We start from the raw sequence: 17887 nt of genomic DNA, 5'->3' as shown, positions 1-17887 counted from the left end.
GTTGATGGGTGGGTAGGGAGTAAAGGAAGGATGAAGGTGCTCACTCAAGTATTTCTCCCTTGTGGAGAGTGGAGGAGACGCCCCCTCCTCTCTTCGGAAACTTGAGAGGAGCCGAAGAGAGGAGACAAAGAAGAGAGATCAGAAGTATGAATGAGAATGAGAGATTGAGAGAAAAAATGGGAGCATATTTTTTCCTCCTGAAACGTCAAAATCAAGACAGTTGAGAAATGCAGAAGTTCGAGGCAGAACTGTAGAAACCTTTAATGTCCATTTAAGGCCAAATTTTGAAAGATACAGAAGGGAGTTAGTTTGTAGATAAATACGGAAAAAAAAGAAATGTTAGGAGATCCATATCACCACACTTTTTTGGTGGATCTCTACAGCCAGAAAATGTGAATTGAGAACTGAAGGGTTATGGGAAAAGCCAGAGTTGCAAAGGGCATCTACTCAGCTTTGTGATGAAGAAAAGGAGACATAGGAGGACACTGCACACACTCAGTGGGACAATGGCTGATGCAGTGGGCCTGTCTCAAATTTCAAGCTTAGTTCTGTTTTATTCTCTTTGTTTTTTTAGCAGAGAAAGATGTACCAATCAAGGCTATCTTGACATAAAGAGCTGGCAATGTCTAATTGGAGCTGTGTCTCTATAAGAAAAATCTTGTGAAAAGAAAATCTGTTGTGTTTTTTCCACTTTTCATTCTTCCAATACTGTATCTTTTACCTTTTAGTAAAAACTTTATCTTCTTTAAAATAACTCTGTTTGCTTTTTAAATTATTGAAGAGGTTGGATTCTACTTTTAATTTCTTGATTTTAATGACTAGATACCAAAAAATGATCTGAATTATAATTCTAAAATATTTACCAATGCATTGAGAAGTGCAACATAACATGGCATGAAGAAGCCTAGATATTTGGCATAAGTAGCTATTGGGAATGGGATCTCAGTACCAGAACCATTTCTTATCCACACCTTTGAAGGTGTTCACTGAATCTACTGATGCTAAATTAGAGCTGATTGAGGGCCTTACCATCCTCTCTCCTGTTGTCTGGCCTTTTATAACCTTCCTTCTAATACCAAATCCTGCAGTGATGTCTCAGTCTTAATTCTGCCTTGATTTCACACTCTCTGGAATATTTTCATGGATAATTCAACTTTTATAGGGCTATTTAGCATGAAGAAGGGGGACTTGAAGCTTCTCAATTTAGAAAGACACATCAATAAGGAAAAAGGTAATGTTAGAAAGCAGAGTCAAAAACAATTTAGTGCCCAATATTAATGATAAGATAGCAGTTCACAGAGGACCAGGGTAATCCATAACCCTAGGAAATGGATAGACCTATGAGTACGTTTGAATTATCTCTGACAATTGGAGGACTGGCAAAAGTTCTCTGTTCTGTACAATGCTCTGATTGAGGTCAGAACAACCTTGATTTTTGAAGAAAATCTCTTGGTTTTTCTAAGCAAACATATGTAAAATAACATCAAAATATTTATTTTTTAAAAAAAGCTTATTGATGTATAGTTGATTTACAGTGTTGTGTTCATTTCTGCTATACAGCAAAGTGACTCAGTTATACATATATATATATATTCTTTTTCATTATGGTTTATCACAGGATATTGAATATAGTTCCCTGTGCTACACAGTAGGACATTGCAAAGTATTTATTTCAAATGAAATGAGAAATAAAATGAGATATAGCATTGAAGGCAATTGTGTATGTAAAAAGTAAAATATACTGACATTGGTTAAATTACAAAAAAGTGATGAAATACGAATGTGACTGTGAAGGCGTTTATGGTCGACAGCGTCCCTCATCTAGGTGATCTCACTTGTGGTTTATGACACAGGGCAGAGATTGCTATCAGATTTTTTCCAGTTGAGGATATAAGTTCAATGGGATTCAGTGCCTTGCTTAACATCACATGACTTATATGGGGTATAATTATGACCAGAACACAGGCTTTGGTTCCCTACCCTAGAGTTCTCTGATACATACGAGGTTGCAGGCTAGGAATCTGCTCCAGCTTCAAGGCTCTGGGCAAGATGCTACTCAGCTCCACCTAGGTGTTGTGTAATTGAGTCATTGATCCTAAATCAGAGACCTTTAGGGAAGGGGATTCAACATGATTTCTTTTTGTCTTTGGTGCAAAAATCTTTTCTCATATCTGACAGCTATGTTGTTTTTTTTTCCTGTTGAAATTTAAAACCAGCTTCTATTGTTCTCTCCCTTGAAGCACAAAGCCAGTTTTAGTCACATTCTATTTGGTTTCCTAAATGGTAGTCAATTCTATTTTGAACATTATTCCTAATTCTTGAATTAGGTGGCCCTGCTCCAAGTTTTCTACATGTTTCATCATCACATTGATTTCCTAACAATGATACAAGTAAAATCCCATTGCAACCAATATCAGTATAACAATTTATGCTGTTTAAAAAATATTTATTGACGTGGGATCAGGATAGTGGACAGTGAATTTGTTCCTTCTTACAGCAAATTATTTAAACACTTTTACCATCCCCTTCCTCATCTAAGAAATGTAGATAATCATGCATATTCTGTTGGCCTCACTGAGATATGAAAAGCAAATGAGGCCAAGCATGAACCACTCTGTATATTGTAAGGAGCTATAAAAATGAAAGGTTTCCATCTAATATAATGAAGTTCTTGCATGTCTCGGTGAAAAGGTGTTTTTTGAGAGTCTAGATTAGATAGCAGCTTTCTAAGTTTTTGTTGCTAATGAGAAACAGGAAGGTGGAGGAGAAAGGACATGAGCTCTGGATCAGTCAGACCAGTGTGACTCTGGCTCTGTCACTTCCTATCTGCATGACCTTGGAGAAATTAGCGTCACTCTGGTCCCCATCTCTTCACCTGTAACATCAGGATAATATGTCTCAGGACTGTTGTGAGGAATAAATGAATATAAATGGCACTGAGTGAAAGGTAGCACTTGTTATCATCATGTTTTATAACCCTGATTTTCCTATAATATTATTGTGCAAGCATTGTTAATGTAGATCAAAACTGATTCTTTACAAAAGAAATTCTGTAAAAAATGCCATTTCTGGGCCTAGGTCTTTAGATCATGGAGTCCTTCCTCTCCGTTCTCTCTGTCCAGCCCACCTTTTTGAACTTACTCCAATTATGTAGAGGAGGACAATGCCCTGGAGCAACCGAGGTGAAGGAAACTTTGATTCATGAATGGATACAAGGAATGTAGTAGCCCACCAACTTGGAATGTTCACCTCTATGGTTCTGTGAAAAACATGAACTTCTCTCTGCATTTTTATTGTATCCCTTTGTTAGAGTCTAACTAGAAAAAAGGAAATTTTCTCACCAAGTTTAAATTAGTGTAATAAGGATGCTATTATCTAGATAACATTTTTATATGTAGTTAACTCTTGGGAAACCTATGGTGGGCAAGTTGTTAACTCAATATTTTAAAAATGTTTTATTAATTAGTTAATTTTAGCATTCTTTGATGTACATATATATTCATTGTTCTAAAGCTATACTTATGGCTTTTTGAATGTGGAAAAATTGTTCTGGACAACTTTAACTGGTACAGGTTGAAAGAGGTAAACATATTATAATGATAATGATTATATCTCATATTTACACAAATTTTTGTTGTTACATAAAACACTCACATGTGTTCTTTGGACACTACTGTCTACTCCCTGAATTATATACTATTATCCCTCTTGTTTAGAAGAAGAAGCTGGGGCTGAGAGTGCTAAGTAACCTGTCCAACACAGCATAGCCCACAAGTGATGGAGCCATAAGGCCGTCTTCACATAACATTTCTACCAGCGGAAAGCAATCATCTTGGTTTTGACAGCTTATGTAGAAGTGACTTGAATCTCTGGATACCTGGATTTCTTATATTATTTCCCATTAAAAATTGGCCCATCTGAGTTATGGAGAATAACTTTTTCTAAGTTAGCTCTGTACTGGATAAAAAGTTCAAGTCTTAAGCGATAGGAAAATTGTGAATTTTCTTTGAATTAGTACATTCAATTATTCAGCTAATATCTATCAGATTCCTATTATTCACCAGGCACTCTGCTAGGTAATGAGGATAAAAATGATGAATTCGACATGTTCTCTCTCTACACTACAGCTTCACCACAGCAAAGGTGTGTCCTGCTAATTCCACCCAAAATATTCCCCAACATTTGGGGAGCTTCTGTATGCCACAGTGCCTTCCACAGAGTGCATGTTTAATCAATATTTGAGAAATAAATAATGGAGAAACAAATTGAGGAAGAGCAGAGGGTACAGATGGCTTACTGTGGTAGACACTAGACATGAAAATTCCTGTCTATTACCTCTTTTAATTTACATATCAATTCCATGAAACAGATCCTAATATTCACATTGTACATGTGAAAAAACTGGGGTCAGAAAGGATGACTTCCAAATTGCACAGCTAATGAGTGATGGAGTTAATATTTGAACCTGGACCTAACACCAGAGGAAAACTACTGGCCCCTTCTCCCCACCAGCATGGCCTTGCTAAAGTCCAGGAATGAATAGCGGAAGTTCTCTTTCCCTTTAAAGTCAAAACAAAGCTGTTCTCCTTTCTTTGGATCACTGCTTTGTAACTTATTTTCTTAGACTGCAACAGATTCATTTCCTATAGGGCACCTATGTTTCTTACCATGCTTAGTAATCAAAGAAGCACTGTTTTGAAAATAACTGGGCACTGTCTGTTAGCAGTCTCTTCCCATGATCCTGTTAGCTCTCCTCTCCTCCATTTCCCAGTGCTGCTTTTCTTTTTTCTTTTTCTTTAAGAGGCTATATTATACATGACCAGATGTATAAGCAGAGGACACCTATAACAAGCTGCCTTAGAGCATGGCTTAGAATTCAGATTCTTCCTTAGTAAGTCGAGGTCATTTTGTACCTTCCCTCTCCTTATTTCAGCCATTTTTGCCAAGTGTTCTCAGCTATAACTGGCCAAAGACCCCTATACATATGTATATTTAAAAAAAATAATGGTTATATTGACATGTAATTCACATACCATAAAATTCATCCTTTTAAATTGTATAATTCAGTGATTTTTAGTATATTCACAGAGTTGTGAAACCATCACTACTATTGCATTTCAGTATATTTTCATCAATCAAAAAAGAAACCTTGTCCGTGAGCAGTCACACACCATCATTTCCTTCTCCACCTCCGTTCCCTTCTCACCCACCTCCCAGCCCCCAGACCACCAGTATGTAATCTATTTTCTATCACTACATATATGATATGATATGTGGTCTTTGGTGCTTTGGTGACTGGTTTCTTCCACTTAGCATAATGTTTCACCCATGTTGTACCCTGACTCAGCACTTCATTCCTTTAAATGGCCAAATAATATTTCATTTTGTGGATATACCACATTTGTTTATCCACTCTTCCACTGATGGATATTTGAATTGTTTTCATTTTTTGGTTATTATGCATAATGCTGCTCTAATATTTGTATACAAGTTTTTAGTGGACATATGTTTCCCTTGGGCATATATCTAATATATAGGTATTACATATTATCTATGTATCCGGACTGTACTTGCTAGATCATATGGTAACTCCTATATTTAAGCTTTTCAGGAAGAGCCAAACTGTTTTCCAAAGTGGCTGCACCATTAATCATCCTACCAGCTATGTATGAAGGTTCCTAAAAATTTCTGTAGGTTCTGGGAGACACGTGCTATTGTCTATGTTTGTTTAGTCAAACTAGGGGGTGTGAAGTGGTATCTCATTGTGGGTTTGATTTGCATTTCTCTAGTGATTAATGGTGTTAAACATTTTATGTTTTTATTGGTCATTTGTTTATTTCTGGAGAAATGTTTGTTTAAGTCCTGTACTCAATCTTTTCTCTTAATTATATCCTTTGACATACAAATTTAAATTTAATGTAATTGTTGAAATAGTTGAGTTTTGCATCTTTTACTATTTTGTTTCTCTTTATCCTCTCTTATTTCTCTTTTACTTATTTCCTGCTTCGTTTAAACTAATTGTATATTTATGTGATATTTTATTTCTTTTATTGACTTATTAACTAAACTTGTTTTAGTTTTTAGTTTTTGCTCTATTATTTACAATCTCATCTTTAGCTTATCATACTCTAATTTCAAATATTATTATACCAGGTAACATATAATGTAAAAACTTTGCAATATTGCCTTATTCCCCCACTAATTTTTGTTATTATTTTCACACTTCTTACTTTTGAATATGTCATAAACTCCAAAATATATTATATTTGTTTTAAATAATCAATTATTATTTGAAAAAATTGAACACTTTTCAGTGTTTTGTATTTACCCACACACTCACCATTTCAGGAATTCTTCATTTCCTTTTGAATAGATAAGAATTTCTATCTGGTATCATTTTCTTTTAGAACTTTAACATTCTTCTTTTTAAAATTAATTTTTATTGGAGTATAGTTGCTTTACTATGTTGTGTTAATTTCTGCTGTACAGCAAAGTGAATCCGTTATACATGCACATATATCCACTCTTTGTAGATTTCCTTCCCATTTAGGTCACCACAGAGCACTGAGTAGGGTTCCCTGTGCTATATAGTAGGATCTCATTAGTTATCTATTTTTTACATAGTAGTGTATATATGTCAACCCCAATCTCCCCATTCGTTCCACCCCCACAACTCCCCTTCGTAACCATACGTTTGTTCTCTACATCTGTGACTCTATTTCTGCTTTGCAAATAAGTTCTTCTGTACCATTTTTCTAGATTCCACATATAAGTGATATTATACGATATTTGTTTTTCTTTTTCTGACTTACTTCACTCAGTATGACAATCTCTAGGTCCACCCATGTTGCTGCAAATAGCACTATTTCATTCTTTTTTTATGGCTCAGTAATATTCCATTGTATATATGTAGCACATCTTCTTATCCATTCCTCTGTTGATGAACATTTAGGTTGCTTCCATGTCCTGGCTATTGTAAATGGTGTTGCAGTGGACATTGGGGTGCATGTATCTTTTAGAATTATGGTTTTCTCTAGGTATATGCCCAGGAGTGGGATTGCAGGATCATATGGTAGCTCTATTTTTAGTTTTTTAGGGAACCTCCATACTTTTCTCCACAGAGGCTGTACCAATTTACATTCCCACCAACAGTGTAATAGGGTTCTCTTTTCTCCACACCCTCTCCAGCATTTATTATTTGTAGAATTTTTGATGACGGCCATTCTGACTGGTGTGAGGTGATACCTCACTGTAGTTTTGATTTGCATTTCTCTAAAAATTAGTGATGTTTAACATCTTTTCATGTGCTTCTTGGCTATCTGTATGTCTTCTTTGGAGGAATGTCTATTTAGCTCTTCCACCAATTTTTTGATTATGTTGTTTGTTTTTTTTGATATTGAGCTGCATTAGCTGTGTGTATATATTAGGGATTAATCCCTTGTTGGTTGCTTTGTTTGCAAATATTTTCTGAGGGTTGTCCTTTCATTTTGTTTATGGTTCCCTTTGCTGTGCAAAATATTTTCATTTTTGAAAGATATTTTCCAAGGTATAGAATTTTAGGTTGACTGGCCTTTTTCTTGGCTTTCAGTAATTTAAAGATGTCATCCTATTGTCTTCCTGTTTTCATTTTTATTCTAATTGGAAGTTAGTAGTAGTTCTTACTTTTGTTATCCTGTACATATGTGTCTTTTTTTTCCAGGTGCTTTAACTATTTTCTCTTCATCACTGTTTTTCAGTGATTTGGTTGTGGTATGTCTTGATGTTATTTTATTTGTATTTATTTTGCTTGGTGTTTATTCAGCTTCATGTATCTGTGGGTATATTATTTATCTTACTTTTGAAAAATTTTGGCTATTATTTCTTCAAATATTTTTTCCTGGGCCCCTCTCCTTCTGAGATTCCAATTACATGTGTAATAGATGCTTCATTATGTTCTACTAGTCATATGGGTGCTCTTCATCCTTGTGCAGTCTTTTGTCTTTCTGTGCTTTAATTTGGATAGTTTCTATTGCTATGCTTCACTTTCACTGATCATTCTGCAATGTTTAATTTGGTATTAGGTCCATACTGGGGTTTTTATATGTCAGATATTATGTTTCTCAGTTCTACAATTCCATTTGATTTTTTGTAGTAGTTTTCATTTCTTTCCTTATTATGTTTATGCTTCCCCACAAATCCTTGAGAATATTTATAGTAGGTGTTTTAAAACCCATATCTGTCATTAGTGTGTCTGTTCCTATTGACTATTTTTCCTTTTGATTATAATTTACATTTTCTGCTTCTTTTGTATGCCTAGTATTTTTTTGGGGGGTGGATTCTGGATATTGTCATGTTATAATTTTTAGTGTTAGTATTTTGATGTTTAATTTAAAGTACACTGATTTTATGTAGCCAGATAGTGAAGCTACTTGCAGTTCAGACTTATCTTTCTGAGGCTTTATTTTTCTTTGTTGAGTAAGTCTAGGGTTGTAGCTTTTACTTAGGACTAATTCAGACCCAAAACTAAGGCATAATTCTTCATATAGCTCTTCTGAATATTTCAGGTATACAGAAAAGTCTGTCTACTTTGGTTGGAATACAAACATCTCCCAACCTTGTGTGAATTATGGAAACTTTTCATCTGTGGCTGCCTCATTTTGTGGAGTTTTACTCTATGCATAAACAACTTAGTATTCAGCTGAAGACTCAAGGTGACTTTTAAGGAGATTCCAGGATCTCTCTCTCTTTCTCTCTGTAGCTCCCTCTTCTCAAGTGCTGTATCTATAATTTCTAGCTCTTTCAGGCTCTCTGAATTCTAATTTATCTTTTTAATCTATTAAAATCATTATTTTAAACTTTAGGCCACATCTGTTTGTGCTATGACCTAAAAAATATACACTACAGGGTAATATATGAATACAGGAAAGAGGACCTTATATTTACACTGTAATGGCTCTTTTAGGAATTATCTTATTTAAACCATTGATTATTAGCATAATCCTAGGTAATAATTCTCCTATTTTAAATATGAGGGAACTGACATTTGGATAACTTAATATGAAAGAAAATTCATACATTTATTCAAGAAGTATTATATTTATTGAGCATCTACTATATGTCAGGCTTTTGGAGGCAGCTAATATATATTGATGAATCAAATAGGCATGAATCCTGTCTTGAGGGTTTTGATGTGGTAGGAAGTCTAATAATAAGCAAGCATATGTGGAAATATATACATATGCATTGTAATAAGAACCATGAAAGAGATGAAGATGCCATAGAATAACTGGTCATGAAGGAAATGTGGGAACTTAGGTGGGAAAGGTGGAAAACAGAGACCTAAAGGAAACTAATGAGCTAGCCACATGTGAAAAGTAGAGAAAAGTATTTCAGACAGAGGGTATGATATCCCTTGAGGTAGAATGAAAACTTTATGTGTTCAAGGAAGTAAAAAGAGGCAAAGAGGAGGAAGAATACTGGATGAGGGGAGAGTGGCCTCAAATGAGGATGGCGAGTTGGGTAGGAGTCTGATCATGCAGGGTTTGTAAGGAGCAAAAAATTTGGTGAATTATTTGGAAAATTTAAATGTGAGTTGTATTTTCATCAATTTATCTACTGTGTGGGACATAGTATTTAGGGGAACAAAAGTAGAATGCATAAGTCATAAAGAAAATATTTTGTAATTTAAGAGGAGATCTCAGTAGCTGAATTTAAGGCAGTGGAAATTGACCCAGGTGGATAGATTCCAGGTATATTTTAAAAGAGAAACTACAAGACTTGATGGTTGGTTAGAGTTTGGGATGAGAGAGGAGGATAAATCAAGGGTGAAACCAAGTTTCTGTCTTAAGCAACTGGATCCTTGGTTCTACTATGTACAAGATGAGACCTATTGAAAGAGAAATAGACATAGATGAGGGAGGAGGTGACTGAAAGATTCAAATTGGCATATGTTGAGTTTTAGGTAACCAGGAGGCCTCAGGGCAGAGATATTTGGTAAATGCAAGAAAAGAGAGGAGCAGTATCAGCTGAGAATATAAATGGGGGAATTGTTGACACACAGATGCTTTTTAAAACCATAAGAATGGAGGAGCACAGTAAGATCATGTAGAAAGAAATGAGAAGAATAAAGGGTCCAGGTTCTAGTGCTCATAAACTTTGTCTTTTAGAGATTAAGTAAAGGAGAAGCCACCTTCAAATGACACTGAATAGGAACTGTAGTTGTAGGAGGAAAGCCATAAGTGAGAGATTAACACAAAACCATGAGAGCATTTTATAAGGAAAGATAAGTAACTGTCAGTTTCTGTCCTTGGTAACCTTGGCAGTCACAGTTCTTGTGGTCTGGTGGGTGCAGAAGCCAGATTAAGTGGTTTGAAGAGTTAATGGAAGGTGAGGAAGCGGAGGAGAATATAGACAATTCCTGTGAGCACTTAGACTGTGAAAAAGAGTGGAGAACATACACATCAACGGAGAGTTGTTTTAGGATGAGAGAAAATAGAGAATTTCTGTGTGCTGAATTATGCCACTAAAGAGGAATAAAGAGTTATATGATGCTTGAAAAAGAAGAATCCGTGAGAAGCTGAAAAAGGAAGGGATTCAGAACCCATATGGAATGATGAGTCTTTGAAAAGCAAAAGAAAATTATTCCACTGTAATTGGAAGAAAGAGACAAAAAAACAAAATGCTGTAGATGCAGGTGGTTTTGTAGATGCAGTGATGGGCCATCAAGGATTTCTGAGTGACTGTTTAGAATATCTAAGTTTAGTTGGTTCTCATATCTGCAGGCTCCAAATCTGCGGATTCAACCAACCATGGATCAAAAATATTCAGAAAAAAAAATTTCAGAAAGCTTCAAAAAGTAAAACTTTTACATTGTATTAGATACTACAAGTAATCTAGGAATGATTTAAAATATAGAGGAGGATGTGCATAGGTTATATGCAAATACTGTACCATTTTATATAAGGGACTTGAGCATTCTTGGATTTTGGTGTCCTCCAGGGGTCCTGGAACCAATCCTGTGCAATGACCAAGGGATGACTGTATAGTAATAGTTGAGGTCATCAGCAGAGAATGAGGGGCAGGGATTAAGGAGGGGTATGACTTGAGAGAGGAAAGTGGAGAAGGTAAGATATAATCCTCTTGGAGATCCAGGAAACATGTAGATGTGCCAGGCAGTGTAGAGAGTACAACTACATTTGAGATTATGTTTAATACAAGACGTTTTAACCTACTTGTGTGATTTTTCTCCATCACTCTTAAGTTCTGCATGTGCAGCACAGAGGAGATGGTTATTTGAGCTAAAATAGGACTGATTTCTGCTTTATTTGTTTTTATAAGAGATATTACAGGGGATGGGGGCAAGTAGTGGCAGCTCCAAAATGTCTACATAAGAGGGGTTTAGAAGTGGTATTGTAGTTGGAAGTGTGGGAGTGGGGACATGGGTAAGTTGGGGTGGCTTGGGACCGTAAGAATTGTTTCAATGCTACATCTACATATCAGCCCCACTGTTTTCACACAGAGAACATATTTATCTGGGGGTAGCTAGGAGGTGAGCAAATAAAAATTATTTAGTTTTCCCCCAAGCAACCCCTTGATGTTCCCACTGGGACAAGGGAGTTGAGGGTTTATGCAAGGGAGTAATTGCACAATATTGTACCATTGCTAAAAGTGTGATATTTGCTTTCCTTTTATTACATTTGTGACCTTGGACATAGTATTAATATATGTGCACCTCAGTTTCCTCGTCAGGAACATAGAGGTAATAAAAGCTCCTACACTTTGTGGTTGTTGTGAGTATCGAACATGTTATTACATGTAAAATGTTTAGGTCAGTGCAGGATATGTAAGTACTCAGTTCATGTCTCCTCCCACTATGATTTTATTGTTGTTGTTATTATGAACAATGGCTTCTAAGCAGGACAAGAATGGAAATGAATTATGAAGATTGATGGATAGTGAGAAAGTAGAAAGTGAGAAAGTAGTGAAACAATGGTAAATAGGTCATGATGATGTAGAATTACTATAGTAGTGACACTAGAATAAGAAAGTTGGTAGGATAAGAAGTTGGTGTCAGAGAGACAGAAGTTAGCATTTAAGATTTCAAGAATGATAAAGAACTTTCTGATGACAAATTATGTTTTGAAAAAGAAATAGTGTGGTAGATTATACTATTATCTTAAATTATATAAAATCCTCCCCCCCCCATATCAGTATTATACATTATTTTCCCTTACATGTGTCTCACTTTCCCTCATGTGCTTCCCTGTGAGAGGGATATACTTCCTTGCCTCCATGCTTGGCCATGTGACTTGCTTTGGTCAATGAAATATGAAGAGAAATGACACTGGCCATTTTTGAGCAGCAGTTTTTCTTTTTAATTTAATTTTTATTTTATACTGGAGTATAGTTGATTTACAATATTGTGTTAGTTTCAGCAAAGTGATTCAGTTATACATATACATATATCCATTCTTTTTAAAATTCTTTTTCCATATAGGTTATTACAGAACATTGTGTAGAGTTCCTTGTGCTATACAGTAGGTCTTTGTTGATTATCTACTTTATATATTGTAGTGTATATATGTTAATCCCAAACTCCTAATTTATCCCCCCTGCCGCCTTTCCCCTTTGGTAACTGTAAGCTTCTTTGTGAGTCTGTGAGTCTGTTTCTCTTTTGTAAATAAGTTCATTTGTATCATTTTTTTTTAGATTCCACATGTAAGTGATAGCATATGATATTTGTCTTTCTCTGTCTGACTTACTTCACTTAGTATGATAATCTCTAGGTCCATCCATGTTGCTGCAAATGGCACTATTTCATTCTTTTTTATGGCTCAGTAATATTCCACTGTATATATGTACCACATCTTCTTTATCCGTTCCTCTGTCAATGGACATTTAGGTTGCTTCCATGTCTTGGCTATTGTAAATAGTGCTGCAATGAACATTGGGGTGCATGTATCTTTTTGAATTATAGTTTTCTTTGGATATATACCCAGGAATGGGATTGCAGGATCATATGGTAGCTCTATTTTTAGTTTTTTAAGGAACCTCCATACTGTTCTCCATAGTGGTTATAATACCAATTTACACTCTCACCAACAGTGTAGGAGGGTTCCCTTTTCTCCACACCCTCTCCGGCATTTATTGTTTGTAGACTTTTTGATGATGGCCATTCTCACCAGTGTGAGGTGATACCTCATTGTAGTTTTGATTTGCATTTCTCTAATAATTAGCGATGTTGAGCATCTTTTCATGTGCTTTTTGGCCATCTGTTTGTCTTCTTTGAGCAGCAATTTTAAGAACCATGATATGACTCTGCCATTCTCAACTTCCCTCCCCCTGTTTTTTTTCCCTACAAACCCAGCATGTTTCAGACAGGGACTGCTCCTTAAGACTAGATTCCAGACATATGGAGCAGAGCTGCAGATTACCAGTAGCTGATATTCCACATGAGTAGAAAGAAAATAAACCTCTTCTTGTTATAAGGTGCTGAGATGTTGGGGTTGTTTGTTACTGACACTTAAGAAGAACTGACTAATACAGATAGAATGGCTGATGTGGAGTGGAGGAAATGGTCTTTGGAGATGAAAAGCTCAAGGACCTGAAAGGTCAAGGTTTTGAGAGAACAGAGTTATGCACATGAATATTGAAATTGCCACATACACTGACTAGAGTTAGGTTGGAAAGAAATACTGTGAGCATGGAGTTCAAGATTTTGATGAATGTGGGCACATTAACAGGATGTTGGTAGAAATAAAAAGTAAAGTAGGATGATTTCTTAGAGGAGGAGGGATTTTTATAAGAGGAACAGAAATGAAATTAGTTATCAAGAATAAGAAAAACTAATCCTACCTCCCAGCCTGCTAGTGTAAGATGAATAAGCTTACATTGGAATAGGTTGTAGAGGAGGTAGGGACTTTGAGATATGGATAATTTTTTACTAAAATGCAATTTCCCGAAGAGGATGTGAAATGATATTGGGTCATTTGAGGGAGTTGGTTTGTTACAGAATGACAGCTCCAGAAGGCAGTGATGATTTAGGAGAGCTGGAGGAGGGAAGGATTGGGTCATACTAACAAATATGCAGAGAATATGTGATTTGGAGTTAGGGTGATGAATAGCCTAGGAGGCTTGGGCTTCTAGTCATGACTGAGGTCATTAAGAATGGGAGGCTTGATGGCATAGTAATGGCAGGAGGTTGGTTCCAGTACTGTGGTTCTGAATGCTTCCCCTGGTGCTATAGTGGTGTCCAGGGAAGATGCCCTTTCACATTCTAGTCTATTTTAAAGGATGCCTTATATGATTTATTAAGAGCCACAGACATAGAAAACAAACTTATGGTTACCAGGGGGTAAGGGGGGGAGGGATAAACTGGGAGATTGGGATTGACATATATGCACTACTATATATAAAAAAGATAACTTATAAGGACCTACTGTATAGCACAAGGAACTCTACTCAATACTCTGTAATGACCTATATGGGAAAAGAATCTAAAAAAGAGTGGATATATATGTATAACTGATTCACTTTGCTGTACACCTGAAACTAACACAACATTATAAATCAACTATACTCCAATAAAAATTAAAAAAAAAGAAGGCAGAACTGGTTTTTAAAGTTCCCCCTTGCCTTTTTATCTCCATCCCACTTCACACTCTCACCTCTAGATATTCGTGTTTCCAGTATCCCATGACAGAGTTTCTTCAGGATTCACTCTCCAATATAGCATTAAATGGTTCAGGACTATTCTATTTCTTGTACAAATTCCCTTTAACAATGGGACTTTGAAAATCATACTAGGTCTCTGAAAGAAATATATGTGGTCACAGATTGTCCAGTGCCCCTTAAGTTTCTCTATAACTCTACTTGTACAGAACTGGCTTTTCCAACTCTGGCATTCCCTATGGATAAAGACAGAATTTCAAAACCTCAAGAGATATTATTAGCTGAATATTCCTAGGTGCTCCATAATATTAATAAAATGATCATTTTATAATCATTGTACCATGTAACATTTTGTACTTTCTTTTTCACTACAACAAGATTGCTTGCTAAAGATGAGAATATAAAAAAAAAAACACATTAATAATTAAACCAAAATGGGAGTAATTGTCCTTGCATGAGCAACTGCTAGTTTATTAAATTGCTTACTCTGTGAGTATTGTTCAGTATTCAAACACTGAAGTAGCAGTCATTAAGATTGCCAAAATGATAGTTCCTTTTTATTTAGCACTTATTACACAATGACATCAAATAAATAAATCAAAGTTTGAATACTTTATAGAAATAAACTTCGACCTTGAGATCTCCGAACGCTTTTCTGCCTTGATTATTTCACTCTGCTTATCTTATTGAAGTCAGGTCACTGTTGCATTGCCAAAACTTTGGTTCTTGTTGGCTTCCATTTTTAATGCAAAGAAATGTAATCTACAAACTTTAGTTAGATTTCAATAGCAGAATGAAAAAATTGGCAAACCTACTATATTCTAAAGTGGGGCCTCCTCTCAGTAGATCAAGAGCTTAGTAAGAAGCTCAAAGTCCCCACCTGTGCTGTTGATTGGGAACAGGTCTCTTTTTCCGCCACTGCCATGGCTGAAATTTGCAGAAGGGAAAAAAGTACAAAATGATGATGATGGTGATGGAGAAAATAATGATGATAATAGCAGACATCTTTACTGAATGTCTCTTTTGTTCCAGACAGTTTACATTAGTTTTGTTCTCACAAAACTCCTGCAAAGTGGGCTTTATTATTCCTATTTTGCAGATGGGGGACTTGAGACTCAGTGAGGTGATAAAACCTATCCCCAAATCATACAACAACTTGTACCTGGCTGAGTCAGGATCCAGATATAAAACTGTCTCAACACCATGCTGACTCGCAACCACAAAAATTTGCATCACCTTTCCAGCACTGTCCAGAGGCTATTATCATTTTCCCACTTCCCCTTTTGACAGGGAAATGAAAAAGTGTCCCGCTGTAACAAAATATTTATTAAAATTGTCATAATCATAATAACAAAACACTATCTTGCTCATTATTTCTGTTGATCATCAGCAAAAGCCCATGAGGTAGGTACTACTGTCACCCTTAAAACTGAAGCTCACAGAGTTAATGTAACTTGCTGAAGGCCACATAGCTACTAAGTGACAGAGATGGTAATTTTTCTCAAGATTTCTAACTCCACATATGCTTTTCACCATGCCATTGGATCTCTCAAATGATTTTTGTATGGCAGATAACAGTTTACAGAGTCCTTTAATCATATTATTTAATTTGAGTTTATTGGTGCTTCATGATAGAATTTTATTCTATGTTATGAATCTTATAAAATTTTATTAGGATATATCTAAAATTGATTCTTGTGGTATGAAGTTAGGTCATTTTAGAAGCCTATCTGTTTCTGTCCAACACCAGATAAGTGTATTCCCCAAATGAGAGCTAACAAATATGTTTTGGAAAATCAATGATGTGTTAGTAAGCAAAAAATGTCAGTCTTATCTGTGTCATGGAGGCATTGAGAATATTAGATGAATAATATAGAAACTCTTGATTCCTTCTCTTCCCCCTTCTTTAGCATATGGGTGAGGTCCAGTAGGTTTTTTTTTTTTTTTTTTTTTTTCTGTCTCTCTCTTCTGGATTGTAGCCCGAGATCATTTAGCTGTTAAGGAACAGAACTGTGATTTGAATCCAGGCCTCTGATACTAAAGCCAGTATTCCCATCCAGCACATTATGCGGCCATCCTGAACTCTCTGATATGTCAGTCCTTCAAGGTTTTTTTTTTTTTAACCACAACACACTCTCTGGGTGAAATGGTTCCACCTCTCTGTATTCTACTCTCCCATACCACTTGATAAATATTTGTTCATATTTCACAATTCAGCTTCAATACAACTTCATTTATTCAACAACATTTCTCGATCACTAACCGTATGCTAAGGACTATGCTGATGTTGAGGAAAACATTTGTAAGAAAAGACATAGTTTCTGGCCACAGTAGGAATAGTCTAAGGGGTTAGAAGACAGTTAAGCCAACAGTAATGTGATAAACAGCAAAGGAAAGGAAACCAAGAACTGAAGACACCAGCGCTGCCCGAGGCCCCATGTGGTTAGATCAGGAAAGTTTAAACCATGGCAATAACACCCACAGCAATCAGATCTTCCAAAGTAGTCTGGCTCAATATACCAACCATATAGGTTCCCTAAATGCCTAGAGTGTTGAGAACCTGGTAATATCAGCCTGGTGGGGTTAGTTTAATGAACCATAAATAGTCACCTTGGCTAAATTTTATCGTGCTGTGGGTGTAATCAGACTCTACAATGCAAGTTATAATCCTGGTGAGTTAAGTTTCTCTACATCTTTGTCTTCACTGTCTACTGATCTCCACAGTGCATTTCCACTTTTCGTTATGACAGAAGTGTTCACCTCATGCCTGAGTTGGGTTTACTATCTATGTTGGAGACCTACTTGGCGATCACACCTCACAATTCCTGAACCCCTTATCACCAAGAGCAGCTATCACCACTCTACTATAAACATGTTCCAGCAGGTCACTGTGTAGACCTAGCTTATCATCGCTCAGAATTCTTTCATCACCAGCGTCTTCAAAATGGAAACTCTCCATCACTTCATAGCCCTCTTTCCTTCTATTTCACAGACTTGTCACTGCTCAGCCAGCCCTTCACTCTCTGTACCCCCAGACGCAATATGTATTCTAGCCATAGGATATTGGGCACATCACTTAAACTTTTAGACCTCCAGTTTCCTTATCTGTATAATAGGGATCACACTACCACTTTGAGGAGTCACTGTAAAAATTAGCTTAACTGTAAATGTTCTTCTGAGTTCCTTCACCGTTTGGTTTGCACTACTCCTATGAAATTCAGCATACACTGCTTTGTGG

The sequence above is a fragment of the Balaenoptera ricei genome, chromosome 1, assembly GCF_028023285.1.
Source record: "Balaenoptera ricei isolate mBalRic1 chromosome 1, mBalRic1.hap2, whole genome shotgun sequence".
Taxonomy (NCBI): domain Eukaryota; kingdom Metazoa; phylum Chordata; class Mammalia; order Artiodactyla; family Balaenopteridae; genus Balaenoptera; species Balaenoptera ricei.
The sequence above is the reverse complement of the archived record's forward strand: the minus strand, read 5'-3'. Positions refer to the sequence as shown.